General features: G+C 46.6%; 1 long non-coding RNA gene across 1 annotated transcript; it reads left to right on the top strand.

The window, feature by feature from the left end:
- The first annotated feature begins 5,797 nt into the window (after positions 1-5,797).
- LOC123349133 lies at positions 5,798-10,936 on the top strand. The gene is made up of 3 exons (XR_006573388.1): positions 5,798-6,335; positions 9,080-9,215; positions 10,861-10,936. It is a non-coding gene; the product is annotated as an uncharacterized LOC123349133 (long non-coding RNA).
- The last annotated feature ends 13,010 nt before the right edge of the window (positions 10,937-23,946 follow it).

Genomic DNA, 23,946 nt, shown 5'->3' with positions numbered 1-23,946 from the left:
TTGCACTCCTCAAAAATTGACAGATAAAGACAAAACTGAAAAGCAACAGCGATAGGAAAAGGGTCAAAAAGTTGCTTTGCTTTACCAATAATCCTGATCACCAGCTGCCCTAGAGGCTGCAGTCTCAGGTTTAATGTACCTGCACTCTTGCCACTAGCAGAATGGAAACTCAGGCTGCAGTTTGAGGAGGAGGCTTCCACGCAGCCTGCCTATGGAGATGCTCTGGCGCAGAGCTGGCAGCCTGTGGAACTGGAAAGCCTGAGCTGTTGCGCTCAGACAGACAGAGACAAGAACAGGAAAGTACTTAAAGGCAGTGGCATCCTGCCCACTCCTGTGGTAGCCTCAGGCCATCAGCTCTCTTCCAATCTTTGCAGCACCTGAGTATGTGTAATCTGGGTTGCCAACTACATTAGGAGCTGGCTGTCCGCCTGCTCAAATTTCTCAAAATATCTGCCGTCTCAGCTTTCCAGGACTGAATCGCTCGAACCCGTGTGAATTCTGGAGGCAAAACAACTAACGGGAAAAGAACGGTCAGACTAACATTATCTGTGTCAATACACGTCACTATGGCACTAAGAAGAGGGGCTTGCCCGCTCAGATGCCTGTTGTGTGGCTCCTTCCAGGGCTCTGGTACCTATGCAGCCACACACAGGAGAAGACTGACTACAACTGTTTACTAAAGATGTGGTCAGTGGAGAAGACAGATTAAATTGCCCTGATGAAATGCCAGTCAATGATACCAGCATCCCGCTGTTGTCACACCATGGCTACTCCTAGCGCATTTTCCAGTCTGCGGAATGGTGACCTCGGTTTTGTTCCAATTCTATTATGGTATTAGTGTTACCTTTAGGATATCTTATGAGCAGTTGCAATGAGGTTTGTATTTGTTACCAATTACACTGGGGCATCATGTTTAGATTCTGGCATTAAGCATTGATCCCTTTGTAATGTCAGGGAAATACTGTAGTAACACTGCTCCAGAAGCCTGCCAGTAAGTCCCCACAGTTCCACTGAAAGGAGCTAATTTCTACTCCCTTGCCAGCGCGTTGGCACTTGGTAAAAGATGTGCTTTACGGTTGAATCTATGCTGGGAAAATCTGTAAACTTTTTCTGTACCACCGTAGCTCTGCCTATGCTACCAATGGTGTAAGCGATACCTGTGCTTTCTCTACACTCTTTTACTACTATGTTGTCTGACCTACTCCGAGCAGGTCTAAAATGACATGCTGGTTATAATATCCCCAGTCTACACTAGCCAACGCTGCCACCTGTGAAGCTGTATGAGATTTTAATGAAACTGCTGTAGTAGAAAAGGCCTATTAGGATAGAATACTTTTGCAACAACTGTCAATCACACCTCAGATCTGCATATGAAAAGCAGCTTGAAAGTCTCAGAACTCAGGCTACTTAACCTGTCAATGATCTGGGTGCTGAACACAACCCAAGCGTGAGAGAACTCTTGATGCAGCAGAGAGTTAGAGCCCTGGTCCTCTGAATCAGGTCTAAAAATCCATTGGCTCAGAGCGCTAGGACTTTGCTCTAAACAGTGTGCATTCCCTTTTAAAGGTGAATGTGGAGTGGGTAAAGCTAATACTTATCTAGAAAAGCGAGATGTGAGAGTGAGATGAGGGGTGATGGAAGACAGCAAGTTGGGCACATTCATAATGCAGAAGTCAGAAAAAAGGCCAGTGAAATTTTGTGGCACATCATAGAACAGGCAGGTAATATCTCCTTTGGTACAGTGCTGGTGGCCACACCTGTAATACTACACACAGTTCTAGGTGCTGGAATGCCAAAAGAGACATTTAAAAAAACCCAACAACAGATGATGAGGAGCCTGAATCCTAAGGAAAGATAAAAAGGAGTTAAATGGTATAATTTGGTGGAGCATTTCAGCCATCTAGTGGCCACAACCACTGACACCTTGGTCCAAAGACAACCCCTTCCCAAACCATCCACATAGTCAGTTTGGGCTCACTCAGTTCGCTTCCTCTGAGCGAATGTAAAAGGCTGAAATGTTGGTGACACAAACCCCACTCCAGCTTCCTTCCATAACACCCGTCACAAGGATTTCTTACAGGAATATGCCACAGTTAAGAAGAAAACAAAGAGCCTCTTTCTTCTCCACAGCGAACTCTGCCGAGTCACAGTCAGCTGGACTTTTTCCAAGCAGTCAATTGAATGATAAACCCTGACTACACCGAAGCCTCTGACTACTTCTATAAAAATATCAACTGAATAAGTGACAGTCTCTCAGGAATGAAAGATATTGTTGTAGAACATATCAAAGATCATCCCACTTTTCATCAGAGGTTCAACCAAACAAGCAAAGCATTAAAAGCTCCAAGGGACATCAGGACCTGTCCCTGCACCTCACACCTTGACCTATCATGGTTGTTCACGGGTCCTCAGCTAAGCAAGATCATCTCTCCTTCAAAGAGAGCAACCTACCTAAGCCTTGAACAAGTTTAGCAAAGATGATTAGAAGATCATCATTATTCGTATTATCATAGTGCTCAAGAGCCCTAGTCTTGGATCTCGTTGTGCTAAGCACGATACAAAGAGAACAGAAAGACTGTAAGCTCTTTGGGGCAGGGACTGTCTAAGACAGACAAGAGACAACAGCTGAATACAGGCAACAAAGGAGTAAAAAACAAAACAATGCTGGTCAGCATGATAGGCTATGGTCTCAGCACACCAGCAGCCAAGCCATTGTCAAGTGTTTTTTTGCAGGCATCCTGGCAAATGAGAGTTTTAGGAGGGCTTTGAAGAAGAACAATGAAATGGTTTTGCAGGTGTTTACCAGATGCTCCTCTCAGGTGTGAGGGGCAGAACAGGACAAAGCACAAAGGGGCTTGTTGGAAAATGTAACATAAGTGATGGAGGCTGGCATCATAGGCTGACTGGAGGTGGGAGTGGACCTGTGGATAGTGAGTGAGAGATAACAGGAAGGGTCAGAATAGGCCACGAAGGGCCTTGAAAGTGAAAACAAGCAGCTTATGTATGACATCAAATATCAGAGGGGAGCCGTGTTAGTCTGGATCTGTAAAAAGCAACAAAGAGTCCTGTGGCACCTTACTGACTAACAGACGTATTGGAGCATGTATGAGGTGATAGAGACGAGGGAGCCAGCAGAGGGATGCAAAGAAAGGAGAGACATGATCAAAATAGAAAACACACAGTGAATGCTAATGAGTTTGCAACTACCAACCAGTTTCTGATCCGATTCCCAGGCAAACACACCAAATGCGTTGAGAACCAGGTCCAACAGAACCCCACCTCTGCTTGTTAACATCCTGGACACTTCGTACATCAGTACTCAGGCTAGGCATAGCACAGAGATGGCTCTAGTAATACAAATGGATTGGTGATCTCCTTATGGCAGACAGAGGCCAAACCTCAATGATCAGACTGCTCAACCTGTCAGGGACGTTCAACACCTTTGACCAGGATGTGCTGGTGACCTACATTCAAAATACAATGGGAATGAACAGTACAGCACCAAACTGAATTTCAGTCACTCCTTTTAACGATTGCAGGTGACAGGCAACTGCTCCAGGAGTACTCCTGTAGAATCCCATCAGAATTAATCCTGTCCCCTCCCTCTTTGTCAACATGCATATAGAGAGTTTCAGTAACACCAATATGCTGATCATCATCATCATCATCATCCAGATAACAGAGATAACAGGATGAAAAACAAATAAGTGAAGCTCAACCCAGGGAACCAGAAATCACACTAGCAGGGCAAAAGAAACACTTAGCCCAGCCTGCCCACAGCCCAGCCATGCCCTGCACAGAAGACATTATGGATCTGGATTTCAAATGAGTGTGTAGGGAAAGTGGGTGGGTTGGTTGAGAGTATACAGAGACAATCCTAAGAACCAGGTACCAGTAAAGCAACCTCTCTTCTTTGACATGGTCCCTGCATGTGCTCAGAGCCTAGTCAGCAGTACAACCCCACAAAGACAGACAAATATGCAATTTGAACTAAACAAGGATTGCAGAACTGCCCTCCCAAAGTGAGCACTAGCTCTAGATACCAAGTCAAAACAACAGCGCCATGTACATTTGTGACTAACTTCAGACAGCAGCTCTGCAGATTCCTAGGACAGAAACATTACGAGGCAGGCGGGCAATGCTGTGTTAGCCCATCAGAGTGAGCCCTCAGACTCTCAGGAAGTAACACATTTCATTGTCTAAGCCACTGGTCACCAACCAGTTGATCGCGATCTCCAGGAGGTGCAGTGAGATTGCCACTAAGGCAGGCTCCCTGCCTGTCCCAGCCCCATGCCACCCCTGGAAGCAGCCAGCATGCCCCCGCGGCCCTGGGGGAGACAAGGGTCTCCATGCGCAGCTCCTGCCTGCGAGCACTGCCCCCACAGCTGCCATTGGTGGGGAATGGGGAACTGTGGCGGCGGTGCTTGCAGGAGGGAGCAGTGCACAGAGGTGCAGGGGTGTGTGGGCCCCTTTTGGGAGCAGCTTGGGGCTGGGGAAGGCAGGGAGCCTGCCTTAGCGGCAGCCCTGCTACACCACCAACCAGGAACCATCAAAAGGTAAGTGCCACCCAGAGGAAGCCCACACCCCAACCCCCTGCCCTGAGCCCCCTCCTGGAGCCAGCACCCCATATTCCCTCCTGCACCCCAACCCCCTGCCCCAGGCTCAACCCAGAGCCCACTCCCACACTCCGAACCCCTTGGCCTCAGACCAGAGCCTGCACCCCCTTCCTGAACCGCAACCCCTTGCCCCAGCCTGGTGAAAGTGAACGAGGGGGAGGGAGAGCTGGAGTGAGAGGCGGGGCCTCAGAATAGGGGCAGGGTAGATCCTGGGTTGCACCTCAATTCAAAAAGTGATCTTGGGTGTAAAAAGGTTTGAGACCACTGGTCTAAACTAACCTATTTTGATAGCATTACACAGAAGAGGTATTCCTTTTAAACTGGTCTCTAAAAGCTACACAAAGTCCAGATAAATTCTGAGTGCCTTACTCCATAGCCTGTTGGGGTTGAGCATTGCAGACACACTGTCCATCAGCACTCACAGGAGCTAAGAGTGCCAGTAAAAGAAAGGTAAAGCACACTGAACATGTGTCCACAGCACATCATTCCTTAAGGCACTAATTCCAGGAAGACAGAAGCATGAAACAGTCTTTTTGAGGTCCAAATCCGACAATGCCCCAGAACTAAGCTGAAGCTTGCCCAGCTTGATAAACATATTGCATAAAGGCTCCACTCACGATGCACAATTCAGAGTCGTTTCTGTCATTAAGCAGCTAGAAGTCTGGTGAAAAAATAAACCAAGATTCTAGACAGGGTGAAGGTCCTTACACCTACAAGTAGCTGTGGAAAGGAATGAGCTGGGAACGGCATGGTCTCGTCCTCAGCTTTGAACATTCAGTGCCACCAAGAGGCTCCCAAAGGCATTGCTTTTTAAAAGCGTGGGTGCATCCAAAAACTAGGAGTATGCAGAGGTTCTCTGGGTATCTGCTGTGGAGCAACACCCCTGCACTGAAAAATACCTACTTGTACTTGCATGAGGCAGCTGCCCCACTTTGGCATGGAAGGAGTTGCAGCAAGCCAGAGAGGCTGTGCAGAGCCCCAGCCAATCGTGGAAGGGCTTATTGGAAGCCAATCAAGTGGAGGTTTGAAAGCAGCCTATCAGGGCCAGGCTGGGCCCTATAAGAAGGCTGCAGGGCAGAGAGAAGCCGACTCTCTCCCTGGAGGGCAAAGGGAGAAGAATTGGCTCTTAGAGAAGCACCTAAGGCAGAGCAGAGCAGAGCAGAGCAGAGCAGAGCAGAGCAGGGCAGGGGCAGGGGCAGCAGAGGCTGGGGGAGCTCAGGGCTAATGGCTACCAGACTGGGGCCCTGACACAAAGGGGCAGAGAAGGTGCTGGGGCGACGGGGAAGTGGCCCAGGGAAGCAGGCAGTAAAGGAGAGCTGGAGGAGGGCAGTAAGTGGCTGCTGCTAGATGGTCCCTGGGTCGGAGCCCAGAGTAACAGGCAGGCCTGGGCTCCCCTTCTTTCCCCCCCCCACTTGCCAGTGATGAGTGGCTAAGCCAGGCTGCAGCTGGCCCTTGGGGGAAGGGGCTAGACTGAGGACTGCAGTGAGCCACTGAGGCCAGTGATAGAACCAGAAGCTGCCGGTCCCCCGGAACGGGGGGGTGGAGCAGGCACAGCTGGAGGGCAGTGTCCGGAAGCAGACCCCGTGGTCCGGGAGTGATGTGGGTCTGACTGTGAGGACAGCGGAGACCGAGGGAGTCACGGTGGGCGAGACACCACTAGCGAAGGCGTACTGCTGAAAGAGCTAATTCCCAAACCAGCCAGCAGGAGGTGCTGCCGTGGTGAGTCACAGTACATTTCAACAGGCACCTTAATACGAGTCCTCAGCTGAGAACATACAGAGGGATACTCTCAAGTGACCCTTTACAAACTGCACTTGCATGTGTATTTGAAGTGCCATGGCTCCTTATCAAAGGACTCCCCCTGCCACCCACATCACCTATGCTAAACTCACATCAAAAACCCACTGTGCTTGTGTGGCACGCACCTCACCAGTCATGCCAACAGTCCCCCAGCATCCCAGCCCTCATGGCTGGGGAGACAAGCACAAACTCCACCAGTCTATGATTGCAGGGTAGAGGGGCACACACCTGCCTACAACCCTCCCAACCATGCTCACAAGCACAGAGAAGAAGAGTGATTTACCTGTCTGCACTTGATCTCTGGTTACCCTCTGTTCCACAGAGTTCGCATTTATAGCATGAGGTGAGCATTTTTCCTGTGCAGATCTTCCTTCTCCAGAGCACATGAACTTTGCTGGCATGAATCACCACTGCCCTGAGGAACAGTCTCATTCTGAAGAGTGACTGAGCCAGGCTCTGAGCAGATCAACACTTTTTTGCAGTGTTCCTTTTGTGAGGAAGGGCTCTTAACGTCTCTGTCAGAGCCCTGAAACCCCCTTTGTTTGGCCTTGCTTTCTACCTCTAGCCCTTGAACTCTTGAGTTGTAGCCCTTGGCCTGCTAAAACAGTACCGGTCTCGTTAGAGACGCTCACCAAACCCACTCACCAAGAGTCACTGTTGATTGACAAGGCACTTCCCAGCTCACCCCGTGTCCCACATGACACTTGGGAACTCACCTCCTGCATGGTTTGGCTTTAAAACATTCCTCACAGATAGTCCTTTGCCCAGACTACAGCAGAGCCTGCTGCTTGGAATGGCATCGATCATCCACGGGCCTCAAGTCCTGAGCTCTGCTAAAATAGGGCCACTAGGACCACACAGATTCCCCCCACCGATGCAGCTCAGGGGACAGAAACTGCAGGAAGGAGTCAGCCAGAGACAGCAGCTGGCACAGCAACTCCAGAAGCACTTGAAGCAGGATACACTGATGACAGCCTGCTTGCTGCATTTTCACTCTGAACATTCTCTTTGGTGCTGATTGGTTGTTAGCTCAACCTCCTCTCCCCACCTTCTTTTCTTTCTATTTAGCTAAACCCTTCCCAATCAGATCCCCCATGAGAGACACACACACCATGGTTACATGCCATGTGCACACCTCACTTTGCCTGGACAGTGCAGCCCTTTCCCCTACTGGGTCTGTCTTGTTTATTTAGATTGCAGTCTTTGGGACAGGGATTCTCTCTTCTTCTACATTTGTCGAGAATTTAGCTTTGGGCAATATCATAATCCTTCAAAATTACAGTGACTTGGTTTTTACTGAACCAAGTAAATACGATGGGTGGGCAGGTGAACTTGCCTGACCCCTTCTAGGGACAGCTAAAAACCAAGAGCTGGCTTAGGGTCTTTTCAGCAACATGACAAGAACATTCAAAGCAGAGAAAACCTAACTTTTCCCTTCCTGCCCCTAGTGGGGGACCACTCCACTGGTTCTCCCCTCTTTCACAGTTTCAGGGCCTTGTCTGCACCAAAAAAGTTTGCAGACATAAATATAGTGGTAAAAGTGTACCTGCAATCCCTGAGAGTGCAGACACAGTTTATACTGGTGTAGAAGTGCTTATGCTGGCATCGTTTATAACATTTCCTGAGAGAGATAAGCTACGCTGGCAACAGCATACCCAGTGCAAGTACATCTACGCTAAGGCTCATACTGGTATAGCTACAGTGGTGTAATTTTTTTTATTTATTTTTTTTTACCGCTAAGTGACACACTATGGCGGGATACGTTTGTCATGTGCAGACAAGGCCTCAGCAGTGTTTAACAGGTAAAGCCAGAAATTTCAGCTGTCACTGACTTGCTGTATGACCTCAGGCAAGTCCATTAGGGAAAGGGTTTTCAAAGGGGCAGCTGATAACGCATAGAGAGGGCAGGGGCCCCCCTAGGAACCAACTTTAGAGCTGCATAAGGTCAACATTAGCAACGAGCTAGTTGTGATTCTGGCAGACACAGATGGAGGCAGCTACCAAGCAGCCCTCCACTGGTTGCTGACTCAGCCCCTTTTGCTCAAGAGGATGGCTGGGGCGCTGTGGATGGAGTCAGAGCAGGTTGGGAAGGGACGCTCCAGAAACAAGTGGCAAGTTTACTCTCAGGAGGAATATGGGCGAGGGACAGCATACCAAATGGGGTGACCATTGGAATCGGCTGCACCCACAAGCCTTTCAGCCCACACTTTGCCTGAGGCATTGTTAGGTGTACAGCAGCCCCTAGCATATCAACGGCCTGTTCACATAATACCATCTCGTAAGTGACTAGAAAATTTACCAGACAACACAAATTCAATTAAATATTCCCCTCCCCCACTTCCTTCGTGCAGTGACTCTCAAACTTGCCAGACTATTCTACCCCTTTCAGGGATCTGATTTGTCTTGCGTACCCCAAGTTTCACTCATTTAAAAATTACTTGTTTACAAAATCAAACATAAAATACAAAAAAAGTGATTATTACTGAAATTGCTTAATTTTCATTTAACCATATAATTATAAAATAAATGGACTGGAGTATAAATATTGTACTTACATTTCAGCGTATAGTATACCAAGCAGTATAAACAAGCCATTGTCTGTACGGAAGTTTAGTTTATACTGATTTCACTAGTGCTTTTTATGTCGCCTGTTGTAAAACTAGGCAAATATCTAGCTGAGCTGACGTGCTCCCTGGAAAACCTCTGCGTACCCCTGGCTGAGAACCACTGCCTCAGTGAGTCCAGCTTCTGGAAGATACCATTCCAGCAGTCACCATGTAAATTTCAGTCCACACTAGTGTAAGTGAAGTAACAATTTATTAGTTTACAACTTACCTTTTCTACTTTCCCTTATTTCTTTTGCAGGAGAAGCAGCCTACTGGGTAGAGTATTTTAATCTTTGATTTAGTTTCTTATCCAACTGTCCGACAGTTAATATTTGTATTCCTTAGAAAGACCAGGCTAGCAATGCCTTGACTGCTCTCTTCCCTTCCGGGACCAGAAGCAGAGGAAGGGGAGTAGAGATGCACACAAACAGGCATCAAAACAGCCTCTGCTCCCTACAGCCTCTCTTCAATTTGTGCATGCCGTTCTTGGATACACTTCTCAGGCCTAATTTTCCGATAACCCAATGGGTACATAAGGGCATTTAAAAACCAAGTGTCATTCTGAGGGCAAAAAAAAAAAGCACATAATGGCAGCGTGAGCATACACAGGCTTTCAAAACTCTAGCTCTTAACCTCTCCTCACTCCAGATACCACGTTCCCTCTGCCCTGCACTCCCTCACCCTCAGGAAACCCATGCCACTGCTCCTATGTTGTCATATCATCCAATATTGTTGTGTTTGGCAGAATTCATTTTTATATAATTTTACAGATATTGATGTATTTTAAAGCATTTTTTCAGTCACTAAATTTTTACCATTATGCAAAATTATGAAGTTTAAGCTTTTTATTTCTACTGATTTAAATTCACGGTTGCAGGAAATCATGGGGGTCAGAATTATTTAATGACAGTAGACGATGAGATTCACAAAGTTAATGCTTTATAACCATTAAGCCACCAACTGTATATTTTGATATGTGATGTTCACAAAGTAAATATCCTTAAATCACACTCTAATTAGTTCTCAAGGAGGATTCTTCTTACTTTGTCTATTTGTAAATTTCAATCATCACCTATGGGAAAAAAAATTCTGGTTTGTGTGTGTACACAGTGAAATCAATGTTTACCAGTAAAAATCTAATCCTATGGCCTATTATTTTATTTTGTGCTAGAGACCCTGTCTTTCCAACTGCACTCTGACAACTTACAGTACCAAAATGCAGACTGTGAATTGGCATTTCCCCAGCCAACATACCAAGGACTCTAGCTGTCACATCACCATCATCTTCTGGTTAAAGCCACCAGGCAGAGAGCAACAAGTTTTCAAAGCCAGTACTTCCTGTTTATTCTGGCTCAGGAGCTCAGAGAATCCCCTCCTAGGCAGGGCCATGTCAATCTAGATGTGAGGTCTGGGCTTGAATCAGAACCAAGGGAGACAGCATGAATCCTACTGGCCGGAAAGCTACATTTCAAGCAGGGAGGTCAATGTCGGAGACAGCCAATAAGCTACATTATATGCTATGCAATGGGACCACAGGCACTTATCTCAATTGGAAGAGACAGAGAAGGTTCAGTACAGGTGCAAGGCAAACCAGGGAGCTGCTGCCTGCCTTTCACTTCTAGTCCGATTCCCTTTTTCTAAGGTCGTTTTAAAACAAATTCACATTAAAAACAGCGTGAAAACATCCAGGCAGGTATGCCCCAAAGACCAGAGCAGGCTGCCTGAAGTGAATTAAGTTGCTAGTAGGAGCTCTGAAACTCCAACTTCCTTGTATGTGTTACTTCTCAACCCTCTAAACAGTTTTATTCAATTTGTGATCTGATTCTCCTTCTCAACAGGAATTCCAGCTGTTCTACCAACTGGACACACTGCGTTCCCTGCCTCCAAAGTAGACAGACACCATTCTGCCAGGTGCTACTGATGTGCAGCTGCAAACTGCTTTAAGGTAAGAGGAAAGCAGACCCCTCTCCTCCACACCCTGCAGGTAAAAAAAGAGTTAAATGTAAAAAACATAGAAACAGAAAGCATGGAGCTAGACAGACATGCGTAAGTGTGATCTGAAATCAGAAACACAGCATGTGCATCTTTTTTTTAAATCCTACAGAAGCAAAGTCCAAAATGTCTTCATCCAACAAAAATAGGTTTTTGTTCTGCTTCGTTATTACATTCAGAATTCAAGTTTCCTGTGTCCTATTCGTCCTGGAAGGCCTATAAACAACTGAACAACTAAGGGGATAACACCAACTCTGGCGCTAAGTGACACCTGAGCAGAGTACAATGGGAGAGATTTTTATTCAGACAGTTTAAAGCTTTTTGTCAGTCAACTGAGTTAAATAAGTCAAACCAGACAAGCTGAAAGAAGCACCTTTAGTTTCAAACACTTCTCCCTTCAATTAGGGAACGAGAAAGCTCTCCACTTACATTACCTGAACCCTCCAAATGACCTCTTGCAGGAAGAGGAAAGATTGGACTGGTATTCCTAACTAGATTTTAAGCATTGCTGGAGTTTTTGTAGCTTTAAAGAAGGGGGAATAGGCCCCATTTTCAGATCACCTAATATCACTGCTTGATCAGTGATTCCATCACATCTCCTCCATTCCTTTGTGTATTGTACATTTAGGGAGTTACCTCTTCAGGCAAAGGACCTGGGCTTGGTACTTGTCTGTGGGCGCTGTGTTGCAACGAGCACTCCCCAAAAGATGAGAATGAGCATGTCAGGGCACGTGTCCCCATCCCACAGGAGGTGGGAAGCGTGGCAGGAAGAAATCCAGCCGCTCCATAGATTCCAGGCACTCCTTTTCTCCCTCCCCCACATCAGATTAGCAGTTCTAACCTCCCCATATTCTGTGCCTCTACATCACGCAGGCGTGGAAGAGGAGATACATTTTTACAGATGTTGATCCCACGTGAAGGGTAAAGATTTCTCTCACATCCTAGGGCTTAGAGGAGCACATTCTAGCTCAGGGGTCGGCAACCTTTCAGAAGTCGTGTGCCAAATCTTCATTTATTCAATCTAATTTAAGGTTTCCCGTGCCAGTGATACATGTTAACATTTTTTAGAAGGTCTCTTTCTATAAGTCTTTAATATATAACTCAACTGTTGTTGTATGTAAAGTAAATAAGGTTTTTAAAATGTTTTAACAAGCTTCATTTAAAATTACATTAAAATGCAGAGCTAGGACCCGGGCAGTGTGAGTGCCACTGAAAATCAGCTCGTGTGCCGCCTTCGGCGCCCGTGCCATAGGCTGCCCACCCCTGTCCTAGCTCCTGACAGTGCGAGGAGAGCATGGCAAACGAGTAAGGGGGAGAGAAGAGGTACTAACTTAAAAAGAGATCCTCACTTTCTTGTGGGCAGGCATGCATGGAAAAAATGACAATCTCATTTATTCCCTCCCACCTGCACGTTTAAAGTTAAGGTAGGAAGGCAGGTGTAACGGAGAGCTTGGCAATGGTTTAGTAGGAGCTGCACCTCTGGGAATGGATTTGATGTCATGTGTCAGCAAGTAAATTGCTATTGGCTTCTCAATAAGCAGCACTAGTGAGCTAAGTGTTTCCCTGTGTTGTGCAGGCTCTCTCGGACTCAATACAGCAGTATTGACAGCACAATCACACAGTAATCCAAGCTCCACTAATATCTCAGCACTTCCTCATTGAAAATACACTTTCTGCTTGGACATCAGCCCATTAGCCTGGGCTAGAATCATCCCCCAGCCCACTAGGAGATGTAACTGGCATTGCCCTCAACGTATTGTCAGGCACAGCCAAAAGAAACAATCACAGACAAGGGCCTTCTCTCCCAGCAATAGATCACAGCAGAAACAAAATCAAGCAAAAGTCTTTATGGATAAAATCTCAGCCTCTGCTAAAGAAAACGGGTGTTTCCTTTCTAGATATACAGGCTCATTGCGGGAATTACCCATCCTCCCACCTTCATCCCACTTTGCTGTGTTATGTCTAACTTAGGGTGTAGCCTCGTCAGGGCAGGCGCCTGCCCTTTCATTCATCTGGAAAGCATCGCTGATGTCCATTGTGACTAGAGCGCTTAAAAAGTAGCCACTTGTGGACACTGGCTCTAAGCGGCCCACACCACCAGGGTAGCAGAACTGTTCAGGGAAACGCTGCACACAATTCCTCCACAGCTCTGTGCTGGAAACTTGGACTAGCCTGGGAAACAGCTTCATATTCCTCACAGCCAGACACTCCATTGGGGCTCAGCTTCACAGCCTAATGTTCGACTTTTACCCAGTGCAGCTAGTGTCTGCTGCCACCTACACCTGGTGTTTGTCCCGCAGCTCCAGCTCCCTTCCTCGCACAAAAGGCAAGAGAATGGAAGGTTAATATTGGACACTAAATAGTGCCAGGACTCCCAGCTGTGCAGGGTTTCACATCCCAACACTCCAGCATGGTATTAGGGTAGTGCTGGCTGGACGCAGGGTCAGACAACATCGGGGATTGTTCAGAGTTGAACCCTGCCTGTTTCCAGATGTAAGCCAGCCTGATGTGAGGATGGCTCTATGTCCAGGATTAGGAAGGTGAGGTCAGAGACTCTTCTGTTGCCGAGAGAAAGGTTATCCTGTTTGGAGTCAGATGAAGAACTGATATCTGGTTAGGAAAAGGTTAACTCTATCCCAGCCTGCAATCTGATAAATAGCTCTGCAGAAAGCAGGTTCTCTCACTTGGATATATGATGTCACTAACCTTTATTGATCCACAATCAGAGAACTTTGCTTATCTCTCTCCTGTGATATGCTGCCCTCCTGTACTCAACTAGTGTTTAATACACTGCTGGGCGTCTGCACTCTTCATAGCTCACCAGCAGACCACCGCTAGGCCACCAGGGGCAATATTTCACAGGCTGTGCCAGCACAGGTCACTTACGGGACAGACACACCCCCCACTCCCAATTCCTTTCTCCTTTTCTGCATATCATCATTCTAGATCCACTGTACATGTCCCTTTTTAAGTACTTAATGCAAGCAGAAGCTATAAGGCAAGAGTTAGCAGTGTGAAACTGATCACATTAACTCGAATACATTTTAGCCTAGTACTTGGAGTCTATTTTAAACCAGATATCTGATATTAACTATTTTTTCCAAAATTCCTGAATTTAAATTTAATCCTAATTTCCATTATATTTGGAAGGTAAAACACAAATGAATAAGTGAAGAAACAGAGCAGGAATAAATGATGAATTTTCAATGCATCAGTAAGTTAACAGTGGGAGCCACAAGGTGACATACTAAGACTAGTGTTTTTTTAATATATTAGTGATCTTGGAAGAGGGGTGAACAGTGAATCAATGTTGACAGTAGCAAGGTGATGCACACTGGAAGAATTTATATGAACTACTCACACACATTGCTGGGTTTTTAATTAACTGTGGACTCTCAGGAAAGATCTGGATATCACTGTGGACAACTCAATGAAAGTCTCTGCTCTACATGCAGCTGTGGCCAGAAAGGCAAAGAAAATGTTAGGATGATTAGGAACAGGATAAAAAAATGGATGTTATAATGGCATTATATAACTCTCTCACTTGGAATACACCTCTACCCCGATATAATGCGGTCCCTGGGAGAAATCTCACCGCCTTATAGGTGAGACCGTGTTATATCGGGTATGGGCCGGTACACTGTGCCGGACTGGCTTCCCCAGCAGTGATTTAAAGGGCCTGGTGCTCCAGCCACAGCGGGGAGCTCAGGGCCCTTTAAATCACCGCTGGAGCACCGGCGGCGGGGCTCAGGCAGGGATTTAAAGGGCCCGGGGCTCCACACAAATTCGAATTTGGATACAACGTGGTAAAGCAGCAGGGCTCGAGCGGGGATTTAAAGGGCCCGGGACTCCCTGCTGCTTTACTGCATTCTATCGGGGTAGAGGTGTACTGTGTTCAGTTCTGGTCACCCTATCTCAAGAAGGGTGTAGCAGAGACAGAGGATAAAAGTTGTTGGGGGTTCCGGGTGGGCATCTATTTGAGGAAAGGTATAAAAGATTGAATCTGTTTAGAGAAGGATGAGTAAGAGAAAACAAGATAGATGTATGAAAAAATAATGACTGGTAGAGAGGATATAAGAGGTGCTCCCATCCCATACTACAAAATCAAGTGGATGGCCAATGAAATCAAAAAGCAAAATATAATTAACTTATGAAACTCACCACCATCTCTGAATCCAAGAAATTAGGAGGATTCAAAACATATACTAGAGGTTGCATTAGGCTGGATAAAATATCTTTTAAAAGGATATAAACCCTCCTGCTTCAGAGTATAAGCCAACATCTAAATGCTGAGGGTTAGGAAGACACTTCCCCCTTGGGTAGGTTATTCCACAGCTGTCTACAATGAGGTCCTTGCATCTTCCTCTGAAGCACCAGGCATAGGCCAGTCAGAAACAGCATTATTGGAGTAGACGAAGTTCCAGTCTGGCAATTCAGACATTCCAAGACTTTCGTTGAATTTTTTTTTTTTTTAAAGTTAAAGCCATTTTGAGCCACATGCCTACAAAAGCATCTTGAAGTAGCATATCCCCGCCCGCCTTCCCCCGCCCATGGAGATTAGATAGGACTATTGTCCAAATGATCAAGTAAAGGGGGCAGCACAAAAAAACCCAAATGTAGACTCCTCCCACAGCCTGAAGGAGTTTTAAATCAGGCCTCTCTCTTATGAGGCTGAAGCTATTGCAAGGGCCAGACCACAAGACAAAGCAAATCCAACAGAATCCAGAAACAGTGCCAGATGCTGGGTTTGGTTTTGACAAATGACACTGTGCCCCTGGCCTTAGTACTGAATAAGCCAGGGGGAAGATAGGTAGGAGAAGCCACGCAGATTTGTTCTCCTACCCACGTGAGCCATCTATCATGCAACCACTGGAGCCCTATCACTCCAGTTATATCACACCCCAGGGTGCAGAGAAAAAAAAAGAAAAAAGGGAGCTGAAAGTTTTGATCGTGCTAATTGTTGTGTACCAGTTTAGGTTAGTAAAATACTTTCTAGACCCTTCTAGGTTTCTCCTGTATTTACCAGGACAACAGAAGGCAAAAAAGCAGTGCATAACATTCAGAATGTCCTTTCACTGCTTCAGAGCACCCACTATTTGGGTAACTGAACATTAACAAGTTGCTACAATAAAGTTTGTGGTTTTAGTAAGCAACTTCCAGTCTGCATCTATGCCAGCGCATCACCACCACCAGACGTGAGCAGGAGTCGAACACCTCACACAATACAATGCACAAAGGAGAGAGTCGGTCACTCCCCACCTCTCAAAACTCTCAATAGCAGACCCTGGCCAAACATTTCCCTCTTCCTGGGCTCCTCCACACTATAGGATTTTTCTTCCATTTCCGAGCATTGCACTGCCACTGAATCCGCTTTAAAAAGAGAGGAATCCTAGGGTAAAAAGGGTACTATTGGCCTCTTCCAAGCAGGGCTAGGCAACCTGGTGGTTAAAATATTGGTGCCCTGCCTATGTTTGCGTGCCCACTGTTGCTACTACTGGAAGTACAGCTGTTGGAAATTTGAAGAAAAATCTTGGTGTAGAGCCAGTTTCGATGCCCCATTTTCCCTACAGACAGGCACTCTGTGAGACTGTGCCTACCCCGCAGCGCCGCACCTTGGACAGGACTTGTAGCACCTCCATGACAAACCAGCGAAAGCTGGAGTGGTTAAAGTCTTCATCGTCAGTGAAGGCACAACGTTCAACAACATATGTGATCTGCACACAGAGCCAGGCAAGTAACCTCACTTCAGAAACACACATCTTTATAAACACGTTCGTGTCCCAGGCTGGCACAGACTTTACCTTTTCTTCCAACAGATAAAATTTCAGCCACACCAGGATATTTCTGGGAGTTCATGCTGTGCTCTCAAACAGGGATTTCAGCCTCTTTCCACAATAAGCGCTACAACAGGTCTCCAGTGTTGCCATCTCTCATGATTTTGTCACAAGTCTCAAGATAATTGTTTTCCTTAAAGCTCCAAGTCCTGGAGTCAAGTGGCTAGGTGAGGATTTCAGCCTTCATTCTTATAGAAAAAGTAAGTTTCTAGCCCCCATGACTGTGGAGAAAGCTTCAAAATATGACCCCAGTGCAGCCTAGAGACTCAAGAAGCAGAAGGCAAACAAACACCAAGTCTACAATTTTTACTTCATCTCCTGATTTTAAAGCCAATCTCATGATTTTTGGTGAGCTTAACTCGTGATTTTTGAACATTTGGGGCTGGCAATACTGGTCTCCTCCTCACTGCCTGGAGCACCCAAAACAGACTGTACAATAATGAGGATATGATGCAGGTGCTACTCCACCACTTTACAAGAATGGGTGAGTAGCCTCATTTTAATACAGATGTGGAAATAGGAAGAGGTTAAAGTCACTTGGCTTAGCCACTGCATGACCTCAGTCGAGACTAGAGCCTACATTGCCTAGATCACACTCCTCCTTTATGTAAGCAGCCCTGTAGCACTTGACCCTAGGTCTGCACCTATGTCGCACTTGCGGCCAACCATCAATAAAATAATAAAAGCAAACATTGTTTGAGGAAGCCTCTCCGAAGACCATACTGCTCTGCACATCGGGGCACCCTCAGCAGAAGCCAGTCTGTCCCGCAAACAGCACCAAAGGGAGGGCTTTTCCCTTTTCTTTATGTATTGAATAGGTGCCGCTGGAGGCACAAACACACGAAAGTCTGTGTAGGACAAGGGAAGGAATTATCCCTCCCATTGATTTTCGCTCTGGGGTATTAGAAAGAACACAGCGTTTATCTGGAGATTTCTTCCCAAAGCCAACTGCAGACTTTCAAACAGAAACGAGACTTGAAAGGAGCTTATCGGACAAACGATCGGCTGAAACCATCATCACGGAGAGTGGGAGACCCGGCAGGGAGCTCTATGATCCCATTGTTCCTCCTCGGACATCTGAAAGCAACTGTTATTGTTGCCCAACTTCAAACAAGCAGGCAAGAGGGCACAGAGGGGAGAGACAGACTGACCAAGGCATAAAAGGTTTTCCACATGTCTTTTTTTCCCAGAAACGTATCACTTCTCTTCACTGCTCTGCCTCTTCTGGCAAGACCTGCAAGGTCCCATTCCCGCTCCTTCCCATCACCACAGCAAAGCCATGGTTTCATATCTCAACCTGTCCAATTTCTATCTCATGAAAGAGAATTAATGGAGGGGGCGAGAGTGAGAGAAAGCACTATTCTTCTAACTCTGCGCAGACAGGGAGAGGATCCTAAACACGAAACTGAAGGCTAGCGATGTGGTCACACTGCGTTCTGCATCATTCACTGGGCAGTGTTCCCCCAAGTGTCTGGGTGAAGAGAAATAAATAGCATAAGAAAGCCTTACCTCGGGGGAGCCTTACATAGAACTCCTGGAGAGGTGAGTGACAGATTCACTATTAAACTGAAATAGAGAGTTCTTTCCACTAATAAAACACATGCACAGAGGTGAACTCAACAACTGATGTCTGAGGTACTGCTAGCTAGTCCCCAACTCACCCACCCCCTCCACCTCACTCCCTTTCCTCCTACCTCATCAACAGGCTAGCTCAACAACAACAAAAATTCAAAAGCCCCATCTCCCTTTCACTCTCTTTTCCAGGTAGCAGGAAGGTTGTAATTGGCGAAGCAGGAGATTAGAAATATCGGCAGCCTCTAAGTAAGACTTTAATTTACTGGCAGATCAATAGCGCTAGGGTTATATTGGCAAAGTGTCTACAACTCTATTGACTCACGCAATTCCTCTTATCAATTTATCAGAAATCTGGAAGCCATAAGATATTGTTTGAAGAAAAAAGGCAGGCAGGAGCTTGAGCGTTTAGTGTGTGCTGCCCAATCGGGCTCTCAACACTAAGCATTTTACAGCAGACATATCTGCTACAAAGGAGGCTAATATATACATATATATGAGATATGATTAAGAATTAACTTGCTTCCTCACATGCCACTCTCAGCCTTTTCAAGTGGCTCCCTGTACCTTAGACCTTTAACACAGTGATAGTTTCTATGACAGGAACCACCCCTCATCCAGCAACCAGTGTGATTTGAACCATAGAATATGTATTTAATAAACTCCAGTCCCAAATTCAGGGGCCCCCATTGGGTTTCGCACAGGTTCAGCTTCCTCATCAGCTCACAAGAAGACTTTAAAGAGAGGAGGACTTCACACTGCCAGCTCTCCCCTCACCCCAAACTCCTAGGAGACTGCAGCTAATGGGGATTTTGTCAAATAACATTTCCGCCCTCATTCCTACAGAAAGTAGAAAAGGAGAGGAGATGAAACCCCTCGCTACCAGAGGTCTGGCATAGGATGAAGGAATATGAACACCAGGAAGCACACTAGAGAACAGCACCTTATGCACTAGATCACTGTGGATTAAGTCCAGAAGAGAAGGTGCACAGCATCCCTACCACCAGGCATCCCTCCTCACCCCTCCTCACCATGAGGAGAGCATTTATTTTGTTCAGGGGGAAATCACATCTTGTTTTTTGACTGGCCCGATTCATACAAAAAAAAAATTCTGCTTAACTGCTGTTTTGCATTTTGTTGAGACAAGGAGTAAATATAAGTGTTTCCAGACAAAAATAACTCACTAATGACAAAGGCTCTGCTAATTAAATTGCCCTACCTTGGCACCAATGACCTCAGACAAGGAATTCAGCTGCCCAGCCCCACCCTGTCCCCAGGAGGAGCTGCTGCCCCCAAATGGTAATGTGAAATACTGCCACACTGAGAACGTGAGAGACTTCTCCCCCTTCAAGTATTCCAGAAACATTTTTGCAAGCAGCAGGACAAGACTTAAATGTCTATCTGCAAACAGAAATATCAAATATCACATAACCCCGCAGCAGGCCTGATGCAGCAACCAGAGAGTTTCATTTATAAACTGATCTGGTAGCCAGAAAATTCCCACTAACTCCCTCTTCCTGGGCAAGGAACATTCTTATGAGAGGACCGTTCCAGAGATGCTCCCTTCTACTCCTGGAATCAAAAAGCAAGGACTGTGGTTATACTGGGATTGAAAAGGAAATCCAGCTATTCTCCTAATGCAGCCAGGTTTGTACTACTGATCCAAAAACCGAGAGGTGGAACACTAGAATTTAACAGGCAAACTGGGTTTCAGCTTTTAAGAGTATCACCAACACTCTCACTCTATGAGGCACAGTTTAGGAACTCCAAGTTGCAGAAACCTTGTCCATAGTACCAGTGCAGCTGCTCCTCGTCAGGTTTACCAAATATAGTGATAAAATGTTGCAAATGACTAGAGCTCACAACAACTGCTACCTCTTGAGGAGGTGCACAAGTGCAGATATGTAAAAATGCTAATGCATGCTAGGCCCTACATGGACTTTTGTGGTTTCCAAAGTGCATCCCTCTTTCTTACAAAAAAGCAGACAAGCCAAATATCTGGCTGCAGACTTCAATACTGTCCAGAATATGAGGACAATGCAGAACACATGCAAAGATGAGCACTCTTATAGTGGGCTTGCTTTTCCAGAAGGTACACAATGGCCTAAACATCTAACAAGAAGTCTGTTGATACCTTTCATTTTCCAGTCCTTTCTCCCTCTCCAATCTAGTCCTGATAAACCAGGAATCCCCACATCACTCAACGGAACACATTGTGTTGACACCTAGCTGGAAACTCAGCATGTGAAAAAGCAAAGAACTGCAGATTCTGCTACAATAAAGTTTTTCCTTTGAAAATTAACTGAATTTCAGCTTGCTGTAGGTGAAAAGCTCTTCCAGCCCCCCTCAGGTGACTTTCCCCAAAATTAAAATACTGAAGCTGCTGGAGTGCACACACACACACGACATCTCCTCTGACTTCTGTTCCCCAGACTCTGCACCAGGTCCCACCATATGAATAAGGGTCATGAAACTCATTTCTCTGTAGTCCAGAAGGCAGAGTCCTAATGTTCAAGAGCTGTATCTTGCTCCTCCCAGGTTACAGACCAACCTGTTAGCATCCGAATGGAGCAGGAAGGAATGAAACCCTAGGTGCCTCCTTAATCTCCATTCATAGTCAAGAGAGAAGCTAAACTATTTACATTTGTCTACTGCTTGTAAACAAACCAAATCTACTAGGTGCTACTCAAATCCTCTGCAGAGTCCAATGCACTTTTAAGGGTAGGAAGAGAAAGAAACTAATGCAGCATATAGCTCAGTGAGGGAGCATCAGGACTAAAAAGAACAAGACTCTTCCCCATTAGGGCACTGCCACACGGCTCAGGACACCAAGCCAAGACCCTCCAGCTGTTTCCCAGATGCCAGAGCTGTTTAGAGGTGAGAAACCTCTGACCCAGGTCTTTAAGCAGGAGTAAGAGGGACAGTCTGGCCTGAAGGGAAACACAGAGCTTCCCAACTCATTCTTAACACCCAGGAGCTCATTTCAAACTGCTAGCACATAACAGATACAGGACTCTTCCCCCCCACCCCGCCCCTCTTGTGGGGCAGGCTGAATCACCATGGAGACACAAGTCCTGCTCATACTAATGTCTGGCTGCCCCAGTGTGCATTTGTGAACATTAAGTGGGGGAGGGGAAGGCTGCAATCCCACACAAGGTTACCATGGAGCTCCAGCAGTTTAATATATTGGGGGGGGCAGGAGCAATGCTTCAGGCCTGCTGGCCAATGCATGGGGTTTAACAAACGTGAAGCCGTGGAGCCTGGTCTAGTGGTCTGAGCACAGGCCAGGGAGCTGGGGGACCTGGGTTCTGTACTCGACTTCTGCGGGCTGTGTGGGGCAAGACACTGCACCATCTGTACTGCACAGGGATTTGTAAGAGAAAGGTGCGAGAAGCACAGAATACAGGATTAGATCTTCAGGGAAACGCCACCAAAAGATGGGTTCGGAGTTGAATGCCACCAGCAGAGCCCCAGTTCCATGAGGCCATGGGTTCCATTTCTATCCCTACACGAACCCAAGCTCCCCAGTGAGCCCGAGGCCACTAGGAACAGCAACGGTGGCATACCGGCAAAGCACGCAGGGCAGCATGGAGTCCGAACAAGAGGCCAGCTCAGTGTCTTTTAGAAACAAAAAACGTTTCGACTTGACTGGAGACTGTCCCAGCCACTTAATGGCTCTCCTCCTTTTAAATGCAGATTTGAACTTTTCACCCAGGGTCAGGCAGCTGCAGCTCACCCCACCCTCAGCAGGGGCCAGGCGCCAGCGCCTTTCTTTAGTCTCCCTCCAAACCCAGGCAGAAACAGAGACCAGCTCACCCCTTGCTTGGAAGGCACAGGGCTCAAGCCATGCACCGTCAGTAAGAGCACAAACCAAAGCACTGAACAGGCACTAAATTCTCCTCCCACAGCTTCACGGGCTGAGGGCAGTTTGGAGTTTCCAACCTACCTGATTCTCCCAATTATAACTGCCTGTAAAGAGCAGTTAATGAAAACCTCAGAGGGTCCCACCTGGAAAAAGAATGGCACCCTCTGTAGCACAGATTTCACGCTAAGCCCTCTGGGGGCTCTCTATTTACCTGAGCTGTGTCTGGAGCAAAGACAGCCCCTTTGGAAGGGGCCCAATACTCCACTTCCCATAAGCATTTACATGGAGGCCATCCCCAGGATACCTAGTGCTGAAGGCACTTTGTCTAGCCTGGCTCTCTCTGAAGAGCAGTGTGAGATATAGCTGCTGAAAGAGCAAAGGTATCATAGAATATCAGGGCTAGAAAAGACTTCAGGAGATCATCTAGTCCAACCCCCTGCTCAAAGCAGGACCAATCCCCAGACAGATTTTTGCCCCAGATCCCTAAATGGCCCCCTCAGGGATTGAGCTCACAACCCTGGGTTTAGCAGGCCAATGCTCAAACTACTGAGCTATCCCAGGTGTTTTAGAATTCTCCTCTGACAGGACAGTATTCTGGGAAGAAAGGAAGGATGGCCTTATGGTTAAAGCAACTGACATGCTCAGGAGATCTGAGAGATCTTGGACAAGTCACTCTGGCCTTACACTGACAATGTTAGGGAAGTCTCCCACTGTAGCACAGGTGGGAGCACTAGCGAGCTATTTTACAAGTGCATCATCTATCTTTTCTCAGAGCAGCTGTAGATAACATGATGGTAAAAATGTTGGCAGCCATTCTACAGCAGCATTCCCACTTTTGCTAGGGCCAGCGGAGCTGCACTGGTGTTAGACCAAGGGCTAGAAAAGTTATGAAAATCCTGTTTAGATCTGGGGTCGGCAACCTTTCAGAAGTGCTGTGCTGAGTCTTCATTTATTCACTCTGGTCTGATTTAAGGCTTCGAGTGCCAGTAATACATTTTAACGTTTTTAGGTCTCTTTCTCTAACTCTACAATATATAACTAAACTATTGTTGTATGTAAAGTAAATAAGGTTTCAGAATGTTTAAGAAGCTTCATTTAAAATTAAATTAAAATGCAGAGCCCCTTGGACCGGTGGCCAGGACCCGGGCAGCGTGAGTGCCACTGAAAATCAGCTCGCGTGCCGCCTTCAGCATGCGTGCCATAGGTTTCCTATCCCTGCTTTAGATGCACTTGTTTCTCCATTCTTCAGCTGTAAAATGAGGAGAATGTTCTCCTGCCTCACAAGGGTGGTCCATGAAGTGCTCAGCAGTAAGCACCATACACAAGCCTTTTAATAAATCATGACTGAGACCGTGCTGCTGCCTAAGCCAACCTCGATGGGCTCCACACGTATGCCCAAACCCAGGCTGCCAGATGCTTCCTCAATCTCACCACACCCACAGCTAACCTGCTGAAATCCTCTCTGCCACTCCAAACTCACCCTAGGAGCCTACCCAAGCCTTCAGTGCTATCACCTTCGTTGGCTGAGCAAGACCAAACTCTTGTTGCTTCTTATGCTTCACTGCTCGTTTGTCCAAACCCTTGCGGTCATTCCCTCAAGGTCTTGTTAGGATGCCAATGCCACCTCCACCAGGTGTCCCCCAGCTCTTTTCTCTGAAAGG

Source organism: Mauremys mutica, chromosome 14, assembly GCF_020497125.1.
Source record: "Mauremys mutica isolate MM-2020 ecotype Southern chromosome 14, ASM2049712v1, whole genome shotgun sequence".
In the NCBI taxonomy this organism is placed as follows: domain Eukaryota; kingdom Metazoa; phylum Chordata; order Testudines; family Geoemydidae; genus Mauremys; species Mauremys mutica.
Note: the sequence above shows the minus strand (reverse complement) of the source record. Positions and strands in the feature narration are given on the sequence as shown.